Raw genomic sequence first — 14,583 nt, 5'->3', positions numbered from 1 at the left:
ATAATTTTCTCACTATTTTTCTCTCCTTTAGTTTTAGGAAACCCTTCCTAAAACTAGATATCTTTCTATATTTTTTTTTCTTATTTCTGCTGCATGTGTGTATTTGTATGCTGCCTCTGCCTCTATTTATAGACAGGTTAACGCGTAGGAATGCCGTGTATAACTCCATTGCCTTCCTTTTTTGACTTTTTTCTTTCTTTCTTTCGTCAAAGAACACGTTTTCCTTCTTTTTTTTTCTTTTTCAAAGCGTGTGGATTCCACGTGTCGAAGGGACCCACAACATATAAAACATGTGATAATTGGCATTTTGAATCAACAATTTATAGAAATTGACAAATGAAAAATCGTATCAATAATTCGAGAGAAATTAATTAATCAAGTTATGGAACTTTTTTTTTTCAAATATAGTTATCATATTATATATATACCTGCTATGAAAATACTGATTGTGACAAATACTTCCTGAAAATTTTCAGCAAACAAGCACAACCTCTGCTATGCCAAGAGTAAGTCCACCAACAGAAAGTGTCTCTAAAGCACGATTGAATCCTTTGTTAAGTGCTGCAACTATAAAAAGAAGAAAAGACAATGAAAACTACATAGTTATATACATAAATAAAAATATTAAGTTTGTTCTTTGCCGTAAAGCTATGTTTAGTATTATATGATGGAACCATCAGTTTAATATTATATTATTACGTCATATGATTAGTTAAATATGGCCTTAATCTTTTTAATTAATTAAAGCAAGAACAAAAAAAAAAAAAAAAAAAAAAAGATGAACACGCCTACACTGAACTCAGAAACTACAATGACAATGAGAATAGCCAGTTCCCAAAAAATAAATTGCCAAATGAAAGCGCAATAAAATAATTAATAGCTTCAATAAGGACAAGAAGGAAAAAGAAGTATCGCAATTATCACAGATTTCCATAGGTAGGAACGCGATCCTTGCCAAGAAGACCAAGTGATTTCTGTGAAGACTTTGAGGTTTCGATGAGAATATTTAGATTTATAGTTCGATAACAATACATATACATGGAACTATATCCAAAGAAAATAGTTTGAAGGACACTCATGGAATCCGACATCTCAATAGCAGTAAGGAGGTCTTGTAAGGTCTTGCCCGAATTTTACAAGAAAAGATAAAATGATAAATGAAGGAAATCTTATAAGATCAAACGAAAGCTGTTTTTTTTTTTAGGAAATAGGGTTTCTTTGCTTTGAAGAAGCGACAACAGATAGGATTATGGAGAGAGAAAATAATTAAGGCATTTATTTGACTGGATCTACTAATATGGCTATAATTTTCATTTTGCAACTCTTGCCAGTGAGCCACGTCAGCTTTTCGGTTGCTTTCCCACTGGATTATGTTTTGAGGGTGTTTGTTGTTATATAATTGAAGTGCAGGTAGTTCTAAGGAACAAATTCAAGATTGGGTACCACAAGGAGATTACCATATATGTTGAAGGACCATAGATAAAAATTAGCCAAAGAAAGTAGCTAAAACTTATTTTTATAATAAATATTTTTCAAATGGGAGAGAGAGAGAGAGAGAGAGAGAGAGAGAGAGAGAGAGAGAGAGAGAGAGAGAGAGATTTAGGCTTGGCCACGGTTCCGGTTTCGGAACCGGCGGTTCCAGTTCCAGAAAAACTGGAACCGGAACCGAACCGAAAAGGTCCGGTTCCGGTTCCGGTTTCGATTGGTTTTCCGGCGAATCGCATAATTTTAAATTTTAAATTTTGAAGACCGGTTTAAAAAAAAAATTATTTGAACATAAAAAATTAAAAAATACACCTAAAAAATTAAAAAATACTTCAATTAATTTTATTTTTTTTAAAGACTTGAACATAATTATTTTTTTTTAAAAAAATTTTCAACTGAATTTATTTTTTGTTTAAAAAAGTTTGAACATAATTTTAAATTTTGAAGACCGGTTTAAAAAAAAAAAATTAAACATAAAAAATTAAAAGATACACCTAAAAAATTAAAAAATATTTCAATTAAATTTATTTTTTTAAAGACTTGAACATAATTAAGAGATTTCACAATAAAATTTAAAAAAAAAAAAAAACCTGACAGTTTGGCTAGAACCGCCGGTTCGAACCGGTTCGACCGGCGGTTTCAGTCCGGTTCTGACCGGTTCTATGGAACCGCCGGTTCCGGTTTCAGAAAATTTGGAGCCGGAACTGAACCGAAATTTTCTGGTTCCGGTTCCGGTTCGGCCCGGTTCCGGTTCTCACCTATTCCGGTTACGGTTCCGGACCGATTCGAACCGACGGTTCCGATTCCCGGAACCGTAATATGGCCATCTCTAGTAAGATTTGCTTCTTTTTGTTTTTTTTACCTTCTTTAGGACTTTGTACAACTGTAAAATGGCTCTTCATTTGTAATGATGTAAGGTCAATAACATTTATGGATGAAACAATTGAGTTTGGAGTAGTTCCTATAATCAAAAGAATCAAAACCCAATAGACAAAAGAAATAGTAGTAAGAGAATTTTTTAAAAAAAAAATCAACCGTTAAAAATTTTCAATATATACTAATTAAGAAATCAAGAAACAGAAAACAAAACTAATTAAGAAAATTTCAGCACTTTCAGGGCCACCAAGATGCTCTACATTGTCAACAAATGAAAAATGAAGATCACGAATCCATCTTCATCTTGGTACTGATCTTATGCTTTTTTTTTTTTTTTTTTTTTTTGACATTAGTACTGATCTTATGCTTCTTTGCCTTACGATGCGAGAAGGTAGAAAAGAATTGTAGAACGCGACAAGAGCCTGAACCTCATCCTCAACTAAACCAATACATGATTCAACAATAATAGTCTCAATAATTAATGTTACTTTTTCTTAGTATTTGGGAGAGGGATCAACATAGAGAGTTATTCCATTTCTAGTTATCTTATGATCTTTGAGGAAAGGTCCCCTATTTATAGTAGAGGTAGTTGGTTAAGGAAATTAGATAGTGGAGATACTGTTCCACTAATTGGGTGATTTGAGAGATTTTTTAGGGGGATATGGTGGTTAGGAATAGATTTATTAATATATATTTTTACTGATATTATCAATTGTCCCCCAACAATATTTTGTCATTTATGTCTAAAATTTATATATATTTCATCATCGTTCATTTTCATATATTATATTATATATATTTTTTTTGAAGTCTCATTTAATTGCTCGGACAGGCTTTTCCCTAATTATAGGTTCATTTCTAAGCCTAAGGCCCCAACGTTTAGTTACATAAGTGTGGGCATCATCATTTGGGTTTCCAAGGTAGATTCCAAGAGTCATCTCTATTACTAAGGCGACTCTTCGGGTGCTTCCATCTCCCCTATATATATCCTCCTCTTCTTCCCTTTTCTTACTCACTTTCTATTCCACAACTTCTAGAGCATCTCTCTAGATTTTGGCCTATTTCTCTCTCTAGAGTTTTCTCGTCTGGTAAGTGTTTTAAGTTCTTTCTTGGTTTTTTCTTTACCATTTTTTTTGCTGTTGGGATCATGGGTTCATCTAGTGACGAGGATGTCCAAATGGTGATGTAACACTCAAAGGTCTCTTCTTTCGAGCACGAAGACAAGGATACTGAGTTGACCGAGCTAGCCACATTCGAAGCTAAGCCAAGAAAGGACCACGTTAGGATCGCCGACATCCCGTTTGATATTGATAAGGGCAAGGTTCTAGAAATTTGCTTCATGTATGGGATACCACCAGAATATAAATTAGCTTGCCCTTTGAAATACATGAGGGCAAATGAAGATTGGACAATGACTCCATTTTGTTGTATGAAGAGGACTTTCGCTCGGGAGTTCGACTACTGTTGATTGAGCCCCTCAAGTCCTTCAATAAGTATCAGATAACCATAAGTCAACTCCACCCTAATGGTTTAAGATTTATATATGGTATCGTGGAGTTGGCTCGCTAGGATGGGACTGTGCTCATTACTCGGGGATTTAAAGATCTTTACATGCTTCATGATCGCTTGAACGAGGATATTATTTTCTTCAGGCGAGGCCAAAATGCAACGTTTTTAGCAATAAGTCAAAATTTCTTTTTTTAAAAACTAAAAATAGAAATACTTTATTATGCGGCATCCTGGAGGGTTCAAAATACTGAACAAATGGTCTGTTACACTTGCCAGCCATGTGCCTAAAAGGTTTAGTCCCAAGGATAAACGTTGTGTGAAACTTATAAAAGCTCGAGGGCTAGGGACAATGGACCTTAAGGAAGTGATTATTGAGGGATATCCGACTTATTCACCTAGTGGACCCATGAGACTTAACCCCCATCCCTCTGGTAGGCCTGCTCTTATTTATTATTTTATGTTCGATTTTATTGACACTTTTTAATTTTTGTATTTTACTTTGTACAGAAAATGCTCCCAAGAAAGTTAAGCTCTTGAAGGTGGCTGAAGAATGAGGAAGCAAGTTGAGGGGGAAGGCTCGGCAAAAAAAAAACTCCTTTGGTCATTCTTGATCCTCCCGCTTTGACTCCAGCTCCTTCAGTGGTTCCTACTCGAACGAGTAAATCAGCTGGTCCCTAAGCAAACTAGGAAAAGACCCCGGGAGATTCTTACCTCAATCCATCCTTCGGATATAAAGGAAATTCCTGATGTTTGCTCCTTTAAGAAAAAGTATAGGAAGTGCGTCAACCTCTAAGATGATAATGCCAGTAGAGAGATGGCTAAATACTGCTTCTTCCCTCCATATCATGAATACTATGGGTGTCAAGATGATATGGCCATGAGGAACGCCATCAAGCAGTGTCTCTTTCAAGTATGTTTTCTCTCTCGCCTTTGCCTTATATACGATATTATCCTTATTATTCATGTTCCTTCTCTGTTTCTTTTAGGCGATCAATGCGATAACCGTTAATTTATACTCGAATAAAAAACTAAAGGGCCGAGTTGGCGAGCTAGAGACAAACAAAGCAAAGATGGAGGAAAGATGGAAAATGCTTAACCAATTAATGACCGAGCAATCAAGTCAGCATAGTAGGTAGAGAGGTTGGACGTTGAGTGCCAAAAGCTCAAAGAAGTGTATAGGAGGCAAGCTGTGAAGTTTTCTACTTTGAAGTCTCGGAATTAGTAAGTTTTTTGTGAGCAAGAACACTCAGTGGAAGTGAACCTTGACCTGGACGTGTTTTAGTCTTCGGTCTAAGATTTTAGCCGAACTGAGAGCTCGAAGTCTTGAGGGGGATTTGAGCTGGGTTGATAACATATACTTGGATGATGATGAGGAGACTGAAGAGAATGTCGATGCCGATACTGAAGGGATCTTTGAGTAAACCCTCAGGGATGTTCCTGATTCCAAAGATCCTGCTAGCCTTCCAACAAATCAAGATCCTACGACAAGCCAGGATCCTCCTATAGATCAAAGTCCTCTATCAATCCCAGATTCGCCTGCTGACCAAAACCCTCCAACAAGTCAAGATCTGCCTATTGACTTTTCGCTTGGTAGGGATGATCAAACGGGAGGCTCACAAGTTCATGCCTGATCTACTTAGTTTTCCGTTTGGTCCCTTCTTAGAGTAGCTCTTTTTTTTTTTTATAAAAGACCAATTCATGTTTGTACCTTTTATGATTTCAATAGAATGCCCTTTTTAAGCTTCCGTTAATCGCCAAAATATTATTGATTGCCAGAGATTTTTTTCGAGTAGTTTACTTCTTTATATGAATTGTTGGGTCCAAACTGGGAGACGACTATCTAAAAATTTTAAGGACTAGTTATGTTCAAGCTATCTAAGGACTCTTTTAAGTCCGAGCTATTTAAGAACGTCTTAAGTTCAAAAACTTTAAGGACTGCTTAAGTCTGAATGATCTGAGGACTACTTAAGTCCGAGCTGTTTGAAGCGGGAAATATGTAAGGCCAAAGAATCTAAGAAATTCTTAGGAAAAACCTAACATGTCAAGCGTTTCTATCCCCTATATTATAATTTCACTTCCAATCTCCCTTTTACACCCTGGTCTTATGACTTGATAATTTAGATGAAAAAACTCGATAGTTCTTTTACTATTTCTTCCTAGAACTAAGTTACATTTATTTTGTGAATATACAATAAGCTTTTTGAGTTTGTAGGTGTCGGGGCCTGGTTGTTTTATGACTTCACATGGGCCATCCTAATCTTGTTCGAGCTTGCGCATGCCTGTTAACCCTTTGGTTATTTCGGTTGTGATATTTTTGAACTTATCGATTATGATATTTTCTCATCCTCCGTCTGTATGCTTCGACTCTAACCATCGCGTTGTTCCTCTTTTCTTTAATAAGGTCCGGGTCAAGTCTTAGGCTTTCATTATTATCCAAGTTGTTGTGTTTGTGTGTGCAAAAGCTGGGGGAGCCGATTTCAATAGAGATCACAACTTATGTTCCATACACAAGGGAGAATGGGCTCTCTCCAGTGGCGTGCTTGGATGTAGTTCAATATGCCCAAAGTACACTGTTTAGTTCGTCTGCCTAATTCACCTTTTGCTCCGTCCAACCTTTTCTTTAATCCTTGCAAAATGGTTCGATTTGTTATTTTGGTGAGGCCGTTCATCTGTGGATGGGCCATTGAGGTAAACTGGAGTTCGATGTGACAATCCGCACAGAAAGATCTGAAGGCTCCTCAATCAAATTATTTACCATTGTCAGTAATAAGTTTATGAGGTACACCATACCTGAATATTATCTTGTGTCAGAAGAAGCTGATGATTCAAGCTAGTGTTATGGCGCTGAGTGCTTTAGCATCCACCCATTTGGAGAACTAATGGCCACTACCACAAACTTCCTTTGCCCGATTGTAACGGGGAAAAGACCTAGAATGTGCATGCCCCATTGAGATAAGGGCCATGCCAAGCCTACTGGTTGTAATTCTGATGAGGGTTTCCTTGGCACTCGGTCATACCTTTAGCAGGTAGAGTAATGGCGGATGAAATAGTAAACATCTCTTTTCAATGTGGGCCAGTAGTAGCCCAATAGCAATATTTTTGTATTATAGCATCCAAGCTTTCATGTGCCCCATAGAATCTTTCATGTGTCTCTCCGATGAGGGTTTTGATTTTCTATATAGTATTTCGTCCCTGAGTGTGTTGTTGGCTGCCTTTCTACTTATTTTAAGGGACTCTTGTTTATTTGTTGGTCGGATGTCATTTTGTATGAAATCTATAATTTCTCTCATCCAACTGTTGTCTGGTTCGGTTATGAAGACTTCATCCTATTCATAGGTCAGTTGATTTTGTTATTATAGCATCACATCTTTAGGTAGTTCTTCCTTTCAAGCTGTCAGTTTGGCTATGGTGTTTGCTTCTTTATTGTCTATTCGGTTAATCCATGCGATTTGCCAGGTTCCTCCTTCGTTTTCGAGCTTGTGAAATAGAGCTTGGGCTAAGTTGTGGTATTTTGTTATGTTCGATTCTTTAGTGGCAAATGTTCATGTTATTTGATTAATGTCACGACCCATCACCATGGGCCGGGCCCGCACTAGGACCTGGGTGGGCTTAAGGCCTCCAAGGCCCGTAGTAAGCCACAACAGATAGGATTCACTGATCTTTTTACATACCTAACCCTTAGGCCCCTTTTATCAAGTAAGAACTCATAAGGTTTCTATACTCCATTCAATATTTGTATGGATTATTCATAAATAAAAAATATATATACATATAATAATCTAATCACTTATTAATTATAACCCACACAAATTGCAATTTACGGAAGTCTAAGTAATTATATTCAATAATTTTTACATTTACAATACTTTTCTAAAGACCTTGGAGCTAAGTAATAGGTTTCACCATTTCAATGCTCAACCAAGTTGCTTTCAAAAGGATTTGCTTTAACTTAGAAAAATTTTAAGGCAGGGGTGAGTGCCTAAACTCAGTGAGTATGTTAGTTAATGTTAGTTAAACCTCTCACCCCGCACAATCACACAAATGCATAAACAAATCAATCTAGTCATCTGACTAGTTATATGATCATGCAGTCGATCACACAAATGACATAACAACAACAATCACAAATATTAACACTTCACATAATCATATCACGTGGAAACTGGTTAATGGCATCACCAAAACCCTCAACGAGCCATCCTCACACATAGCTCACCCTCTCATCACGTGTGCACCAGGGAGTTGATTCCCTGTACATGGCCGACCAGCTTAACCTCACTTGACCAGCTCTCTAAATTTGTTTTATACTTTTTTTTCTTTTCCATACCAACAGGAGGCCACCCTGTGGTTTTCCATATCATATTTCATCAGATGCACATAAGGGCACCGATCTCCCTATACATGGCCGATGGTATCATAGACCTCCCTCATAAACCTGACGGTGACCCACATCATTCTAATTCAACACAAGCAAAGCATACATGTAACACATCACAACAAATCAAACCATTTCCAATAGTAACAACTAATGCAACACAAAAGGGAATTTATTAAGTAATGCATGAATAACATTTAACCATGCATGCATGAATGCAAAATGCAGGTGGATGATGTGAATTATATAACACTACTCACCATTTTTTTTACAGTTCAGTAAAAAACTATGTTCCTTTCCTGTTGACGCGTAATTTTATGCCCCCGCCTAACCCAGTGATGATATGAGGATAAGGGATAAGGTATCACGATCAACCAGAAGTGTTTAAACCAAAATTTGAATCAAACCGCCCCAAAGGTGTCTAACCCGTGTTAGGGTTGCATCACGAGCTATCACCTGCGTGACGGCACTCTTAGTTGCGTCACGCAACTCTAACCAGGCTGACACCTCTGGCGCGCGCCCGTGCAACGGCCTGCACTGTTTGTATGGATATGCGGCAACTGTACGAAAAGTAAGCTGCGTCACGTAGCTTGCGGTTCCGTCACGCAGCTTCTACCCGCGTGACGCAGCTTGTTTTGTTGCCCTACCCATATAAATACAACATGTTGTGCTAAAAATGAGACTTTTGCACTTTTCTCTCATTTTCTCTAAAAACTTCAACGCTTGAAGCTTAGGTTTTTGATTCACGGCTAGGGTTTCTTCCCCAAGAACTCAAGTGAGTAACCTTGAGGAAGATCAAGCCATTAGATATATAGATTTAAAATCAAAAGCACAAAAAATATAAGAAGTGAAAAAGAGAGAAAAGAAAGAAAAAGAAAACGTTTGCTTTGAAAAACTTGATAACAACACTTCTGGGATCGTGGAGCAGTGTCCCAAAACCAATCTAAGTGCATGCAATCCTCAAATCTGAGGGCTAGGTAATCACTTTAACCTTTTCTTTTCATTTTTAGTCTTTTATTTCTTAAAAATCTCATTTTCATAGCATTTAGTTGGTCTGTTATTGGTTAAACGTAACTGATAGCCTCGCAAAGCGGGCAAATCTTGTTATGTTATTTCGATATAAATTGCATGAATGCATGATTATTTTTGTACATTTTACGTTTGTTCGTGTTGTTTTGTTTCAAAGTGAATTGCAGGAACAAAGTTGGAGCAAAGACTTGTTCTATACAAAAATAGGGCCAAAACAAGTTAAAAAGATGGGAGAATTCCTTGATCCAGCCTTCGCGCCGCCAAGCAAGTCGCAACAAAGAAAAATGCCCACGTCGTGAGCACTACCAGAAGTCGCGCGCGCAACCTACACCCAGAAAAGCTAGTCGCGAGCGCGACATTCACATAAGCGGGCGTGCCAAGCAGATCTGAGTGTCAGAAGCAATTGGACCAGAAGACGCGAGCGCGCCTTCCATCTGCACGGGCGCGAGAAAGCACCTTTGAGAGACAAAAAGTTTGCCAGCGAAATACGCGAGCGCGCCTTACATATGCGCGAGTGCGAACAGAACTTTTTGAGAGGCAGGAGCATTTGGAGCAGAAGTCGCGAGCGCAACCTTCACCAGCGCGAGCGCGAGTCGAGACTTCCAGGAGACGTGATTGCTGCCTTTTCATCAGAGAATCATATCTTTCCATGCAAGGGTCGGGACTCCTCCTAAGAGAAGTCACCTCAAGCACCTCTTGGCCAACCAATCACTACCAACACCACCATCACTCTCCTCCTCTATAAATAGCAATCAAAGTGAAGCAAAGGAGACAGATAGATAGATACAGAATTGATTCTTATTCAGAGTTAGATTCACAAAACACTTAGATTGTATTAGGAAAAGTGTGTTAGTAGTACTTAGAGCAAGATTGACGAAAGTCACTTGTTATTGATTGTGCCAAGAACACCAAGAAGTTCCTTGAGGTGTGACGCCCTCCGGAGGCTTGAGTTAGATTCATTCTTTCTCTTGTTTTATAGACTTGTTGTATGTTGTTCTTCATAACTCTTCTATGCAAAGCAACAATTTTTAATTGGTAGTATTCGATAAAAATTCTTTAAGTTATCTTTTGGTCTTTGTTTAATCAAAGTTACTAGATTATATTCTCAGAAGGAAATAGTTTAGTAAAGATCAAAGAGATTTAATTCATTGAATTGAATTTAAATATACACATTTCACTTATTTCTGTTGAAGTTAAATCTGTCTTATTGAGATAATCAAAGAATAAGAATTAGGTTTAATATTTAACAAGATAGGGATTTTATTATATGTAGAAATACATATAGTAGAAAGTATAATTCTATACTGAGAAGTTGAATTATATCATACCATATGTAATTAAAGAATTCTTTATTGTATATTACAAGCTTTTGAATAGAAAAGAGAAAATCCTGTGCATGATTAATTATTCTAAGTATTTTACTACACACTTGTCTTTGTGATTAATTATTCTAAGTATTTGACTATACACTTGTCTTTTAATTTAATTAAACTTTAGCCTTAGCTTAAATAGAAATTAATCACTATTGTATTCTTATTTCTGTAAACACATCATTAAGAATAAAGTAGCAAGTGGACTCAACTCGTTCCTCGTGGGATCGATCTTTTATTACTACGTTGCGATCCGTATACTTGCGGGAACTCAAAAGAGACGCAACAAGTTTTTGGCGCCGTTGCCGGGGAACGGTGTTCTGTCATTTAACGAAATATTCTTATATGTGATTTGCAGTTTATTTTAATTAAGATACATACTTATAGTTAATTCAAAATTTTGCAGGAACACATAATTTACATAACTCATATGCCAAGTACCAGATCTTCAAATAGTGAATTGGAGGATTATCAGCCTGAGATTGAACAATTCCTTTCACAACGAAAAAAGAAGAAGAAAAGAAGAAATTCAAGAATCATGGGTGATGGAAATCAGCCACAGAGGTTGATGGACTTTGTGACTCCAAGTTTAAATGGTTCACAAAAGGGAGTAGTACGTCCACCGGTAAATGCTAACCAGTTTGAGATTAAACTTGCTTTATTACAAATGCTTCAAAATAGTGTTCAATTCTACGGACTACCAAATGAGGATCCTAATTCGCATATAGCCAGTTTTCTTGAGATCTGTGATACATTCAAGATGAATTCGGTACCAGCAGATGCTATCAAGTTACGTCTATTTCCTTTCACATTGAAAGACAAGGCAAAAGCTTGGTTGAATTCATTACCACCAAACTCTATCACTACTTGGGAAGAACTAGCCCAAGCCTTCCTGTCTAAGTATTTCCCACTAGCAAAAACTGCTAGGCTTATCAAAGAAATAACCTTATTTACCCAACATGAAAATGAATCCTTATATGAGGCATGGGATCGCTATAAAGAGCTCCAAAGAGTTTGCCCACACCATGGCCTTCCCCAAAATATATTGATTCAAACCTTCTACAATGGGGTAACACCGTCTACAAGGGGAACTATAGATGCTATGGCAGGAGGATCATTAATGAAGAAGACTACTAATGATGCAATTGAGTTGCTAGAAGAGATGGCCAACAATAATAGCATATGGCCAACCGAAAGAACTCAGGTAAGTCATTCTACTGTTAGTAATGAGTCTTCTTCTTCTTCAAAAAATTCAGCAAAGAAAGTGCATGAATTAGACCCCTTAACTATAATGCAATCACAGATTTCTGCTTTGTCTTATAAAATTGATAACTTAAACATAAGTAAATCAACATCTCTTATTTGTGACAATTGCGGTCAAAATGGGCATGTGTCAAATGAATGTAATTATAAGCATCCGGTTATGGAGGAACAAGTGAATTATGTCCAAGGACAAGTTCGCGGTCCATATTCAAATACTTATAATGCTGAAAATCGTAATTATCATAATTCCTTTTGGAGAAATCATGATAATCAGGATAGGGGCAATCAGGTTAGTCAATCTCAAGATAGACAGGGACAATTGACTAATAAAATTGATAAATTTCTGGAGGGATTTAACCAAAAGATGAGTAGTCAAGATGATAGTTTTAAATGGTTAGAATCAAAGTTTGACAAGTTATTCAAAAATCATTCATCATCCATACATAATTTGGAGGTACAAGTAGGGCAGCTTGCAAGTGCTATTTCCTCACGTGAAGTGGGAAATCTTCCTAGTAATACAGAAAAGAATCCTAGGGAGAATGTAAGTGTCATTGCCTTGCGAAGTGGAAAAATAGTAGATAAAATAGATCCTTTGGGTACTGATGTTAATGTTTTGAATAATGCAACTGTGGAGCCGGTTTGTAAACCGAGCATTGAAGTAAATAGTGCAGGATCAAGAGGACAAGAAAAAGGAAAGGATACGGAGAAGGACAATGTTAAAATTTATCAATCTAGGCCACCTTTTCCGCAAAGGCTCAAGAAGCAGGAGCAAGATAAGCAGTTCTTAAATTTTATTGATAAACTGAAAAATTTGCATATCAACATGTCGCTTATGGAAGCTATCACACAAATTCCAAACTACGGTAAGTTCCTTAAAGAATTGATCTCAAAGAAATGTAGTTGGGAAGATGTGTTGACAGTCACTCTAACTGAGGATTGTAGTTCCATAATCTCAAGTAAGTTACTTACTAAACTCAAAGATCCAGGGAGTTTTACTATACCATGCAAATTAGGTGAAGTAGATTTTCCTAGATGCCTGTGTGATTTAGGAGCGAGTATTAATTTGATGCCATTATCTCTCTTTAAGAAATTGGGATTAGAGGATGAAGTTAAAAGAACTAATATGATTTTACAACTTGCTGACCAAACTATTAAAAGACCCTATGGTATCATTGAGGATGTACTTGTTAAGGTTGACAAATTTATTTTTCCAACTGATTTCGTCATACTTGACTTTGTTTATGATAAAAATTATCCTCTTATTTTAGGAAGACCATTTATGAACACAGGGAGAGCATTAATTGATGTTTCAGAAGGAAAATTAGTCCTTAGGATAGGTGATGATGTCATTGAATTTCATATAGATAAAGCCATGAAATATCCTATGGATGAGGGGAATTGCATGAGAATTGATGTAGTTGATGCATGCATACAAGAAATGTTTGCCTTGGAAGATAAGGAAAAATTTGAGGAAGAAAATGTCAATAATGAAGAAGAGGAGTTTATAAATTTAAGACCTGAATTGTTACTTAGGGAGCATGAGCCTTTACCACCATCAATTGAAGTTCCACCAATAGTAGACCTTAAAGAGTTACCAAGTCATTTGCGATATGCTTTCTTAGGTAAAGATCACACACTTCCTATAATTATTTCTAACAAATTAAATGTAGATCAAGAGAATGATTTATTAAAAATTGTTAGAAATAGGATTAAGACTATAGGATGGCAAATTTCTGATCTTAAGGGGATAAGTCCAAATCGAGTCATGCATTATATCAATCTTGAGGATGGACAGATACCTAAGGCAGAAAGACAAAGGCGACTTAATCCTAATATGAAAGAAGTAGTGAAGAAAGAAATTATCAAGTTACCAGATGCAGGAATAATATACCCAATTTCGGATAGCCAATGGGTTAGTCCAATTCAATGTGTGCCTAAAAAGGGAGGAATGACTGTAGTAAAAAATGAAGATGGTGAACTAATTCCTATTAGGACCACTACAGGTTGGAGGGTATGTATTGATTATAGAAAACTTAATTCAGCCACAAGAAAAGATCATTTTCCGTTACCATTCATATATCAAATGTTAGAAAGAATTGCTGGTCATGCTTTCTATTGTTTTCTCGATGGATATTCGGGATATTTTCAGATTTATATCTTTCCGAATGACCAAGAGAAAACCACATTTACTTGTCTATTTGGTACATTTGCATATAGGCGCATGCCTTTTGGATTATGCAATGCACTTGCAACATTTCAACGTTGCATGACCGCGATTTTTAATGACTACATAGAAGAAATCATGGATGTCTTTATGGATGACTTTTCTGTGTATGGTGATTCATTTGAAGGTTGTTTGAAAAATCTGGATCTTGTATTGTCAAGATGTGAAAGTGCTAACTTGGTTCTGAATTGGGAGAAATGCCACTTTATGGTTATGAGGGCATTGTTTTAGGGCACAAAATAAGTAACGAAGGAATCCAGACAGATAGGGCAAAGATAGAAGCCATAGAAAAGTTACCTCCTCCTACTATGGTTAAAGGTATAAGATCTTTTCTAGGCTATGCAGGATTTTATAGAAGATTTATAAAAAATTTTTCTATCATTGCTAAGCCTCTAACTAACTTACTTGTTAAAGATGCATCTTTTGATTTTTCTCCAGAATGTTTGGAAGCT

At 36.6% G+C, this 14,583-nt stretch overlaps 1 non-coding gene across 1 annotated transcript; it reads right to left on the bottom strand.

Moving 5' to 3' along the window:
- Positions 1-11,569: 11,569 nt before the first annotated feature.
- On the bottom strand, positions 11,570-11,676 carry LOC149494863 (small nucleolar RNA R71). The gene has a single exon (XR_016321936.1). It is a non-coding gene; the product is annotated as a small nucleolar RNA R71 (small nucleolar RNA).
- Positions 11,677-14,583: the final 2,907 nt, after the last annotated feature.

This window comes from Jatropha curcas, chromosome 7 (assembly GCF_041381405.1).
Source record: "Jatropha curcas cultivar XTBG-Jc1 chromosome 7, XTBG_Jcur_1.0, whole genome shotgun sequence".
NCBI classification, from domain to species: Eukaryota; Viridiplantae; Streptophyta; class Magnoliopsida; order Malpighiales; family Euphorbiaceae; genus Jatropha; species Jatropha curcas.
This window is presented reverse-complemented; position numbering and strand designations above follow the sequence as displayed.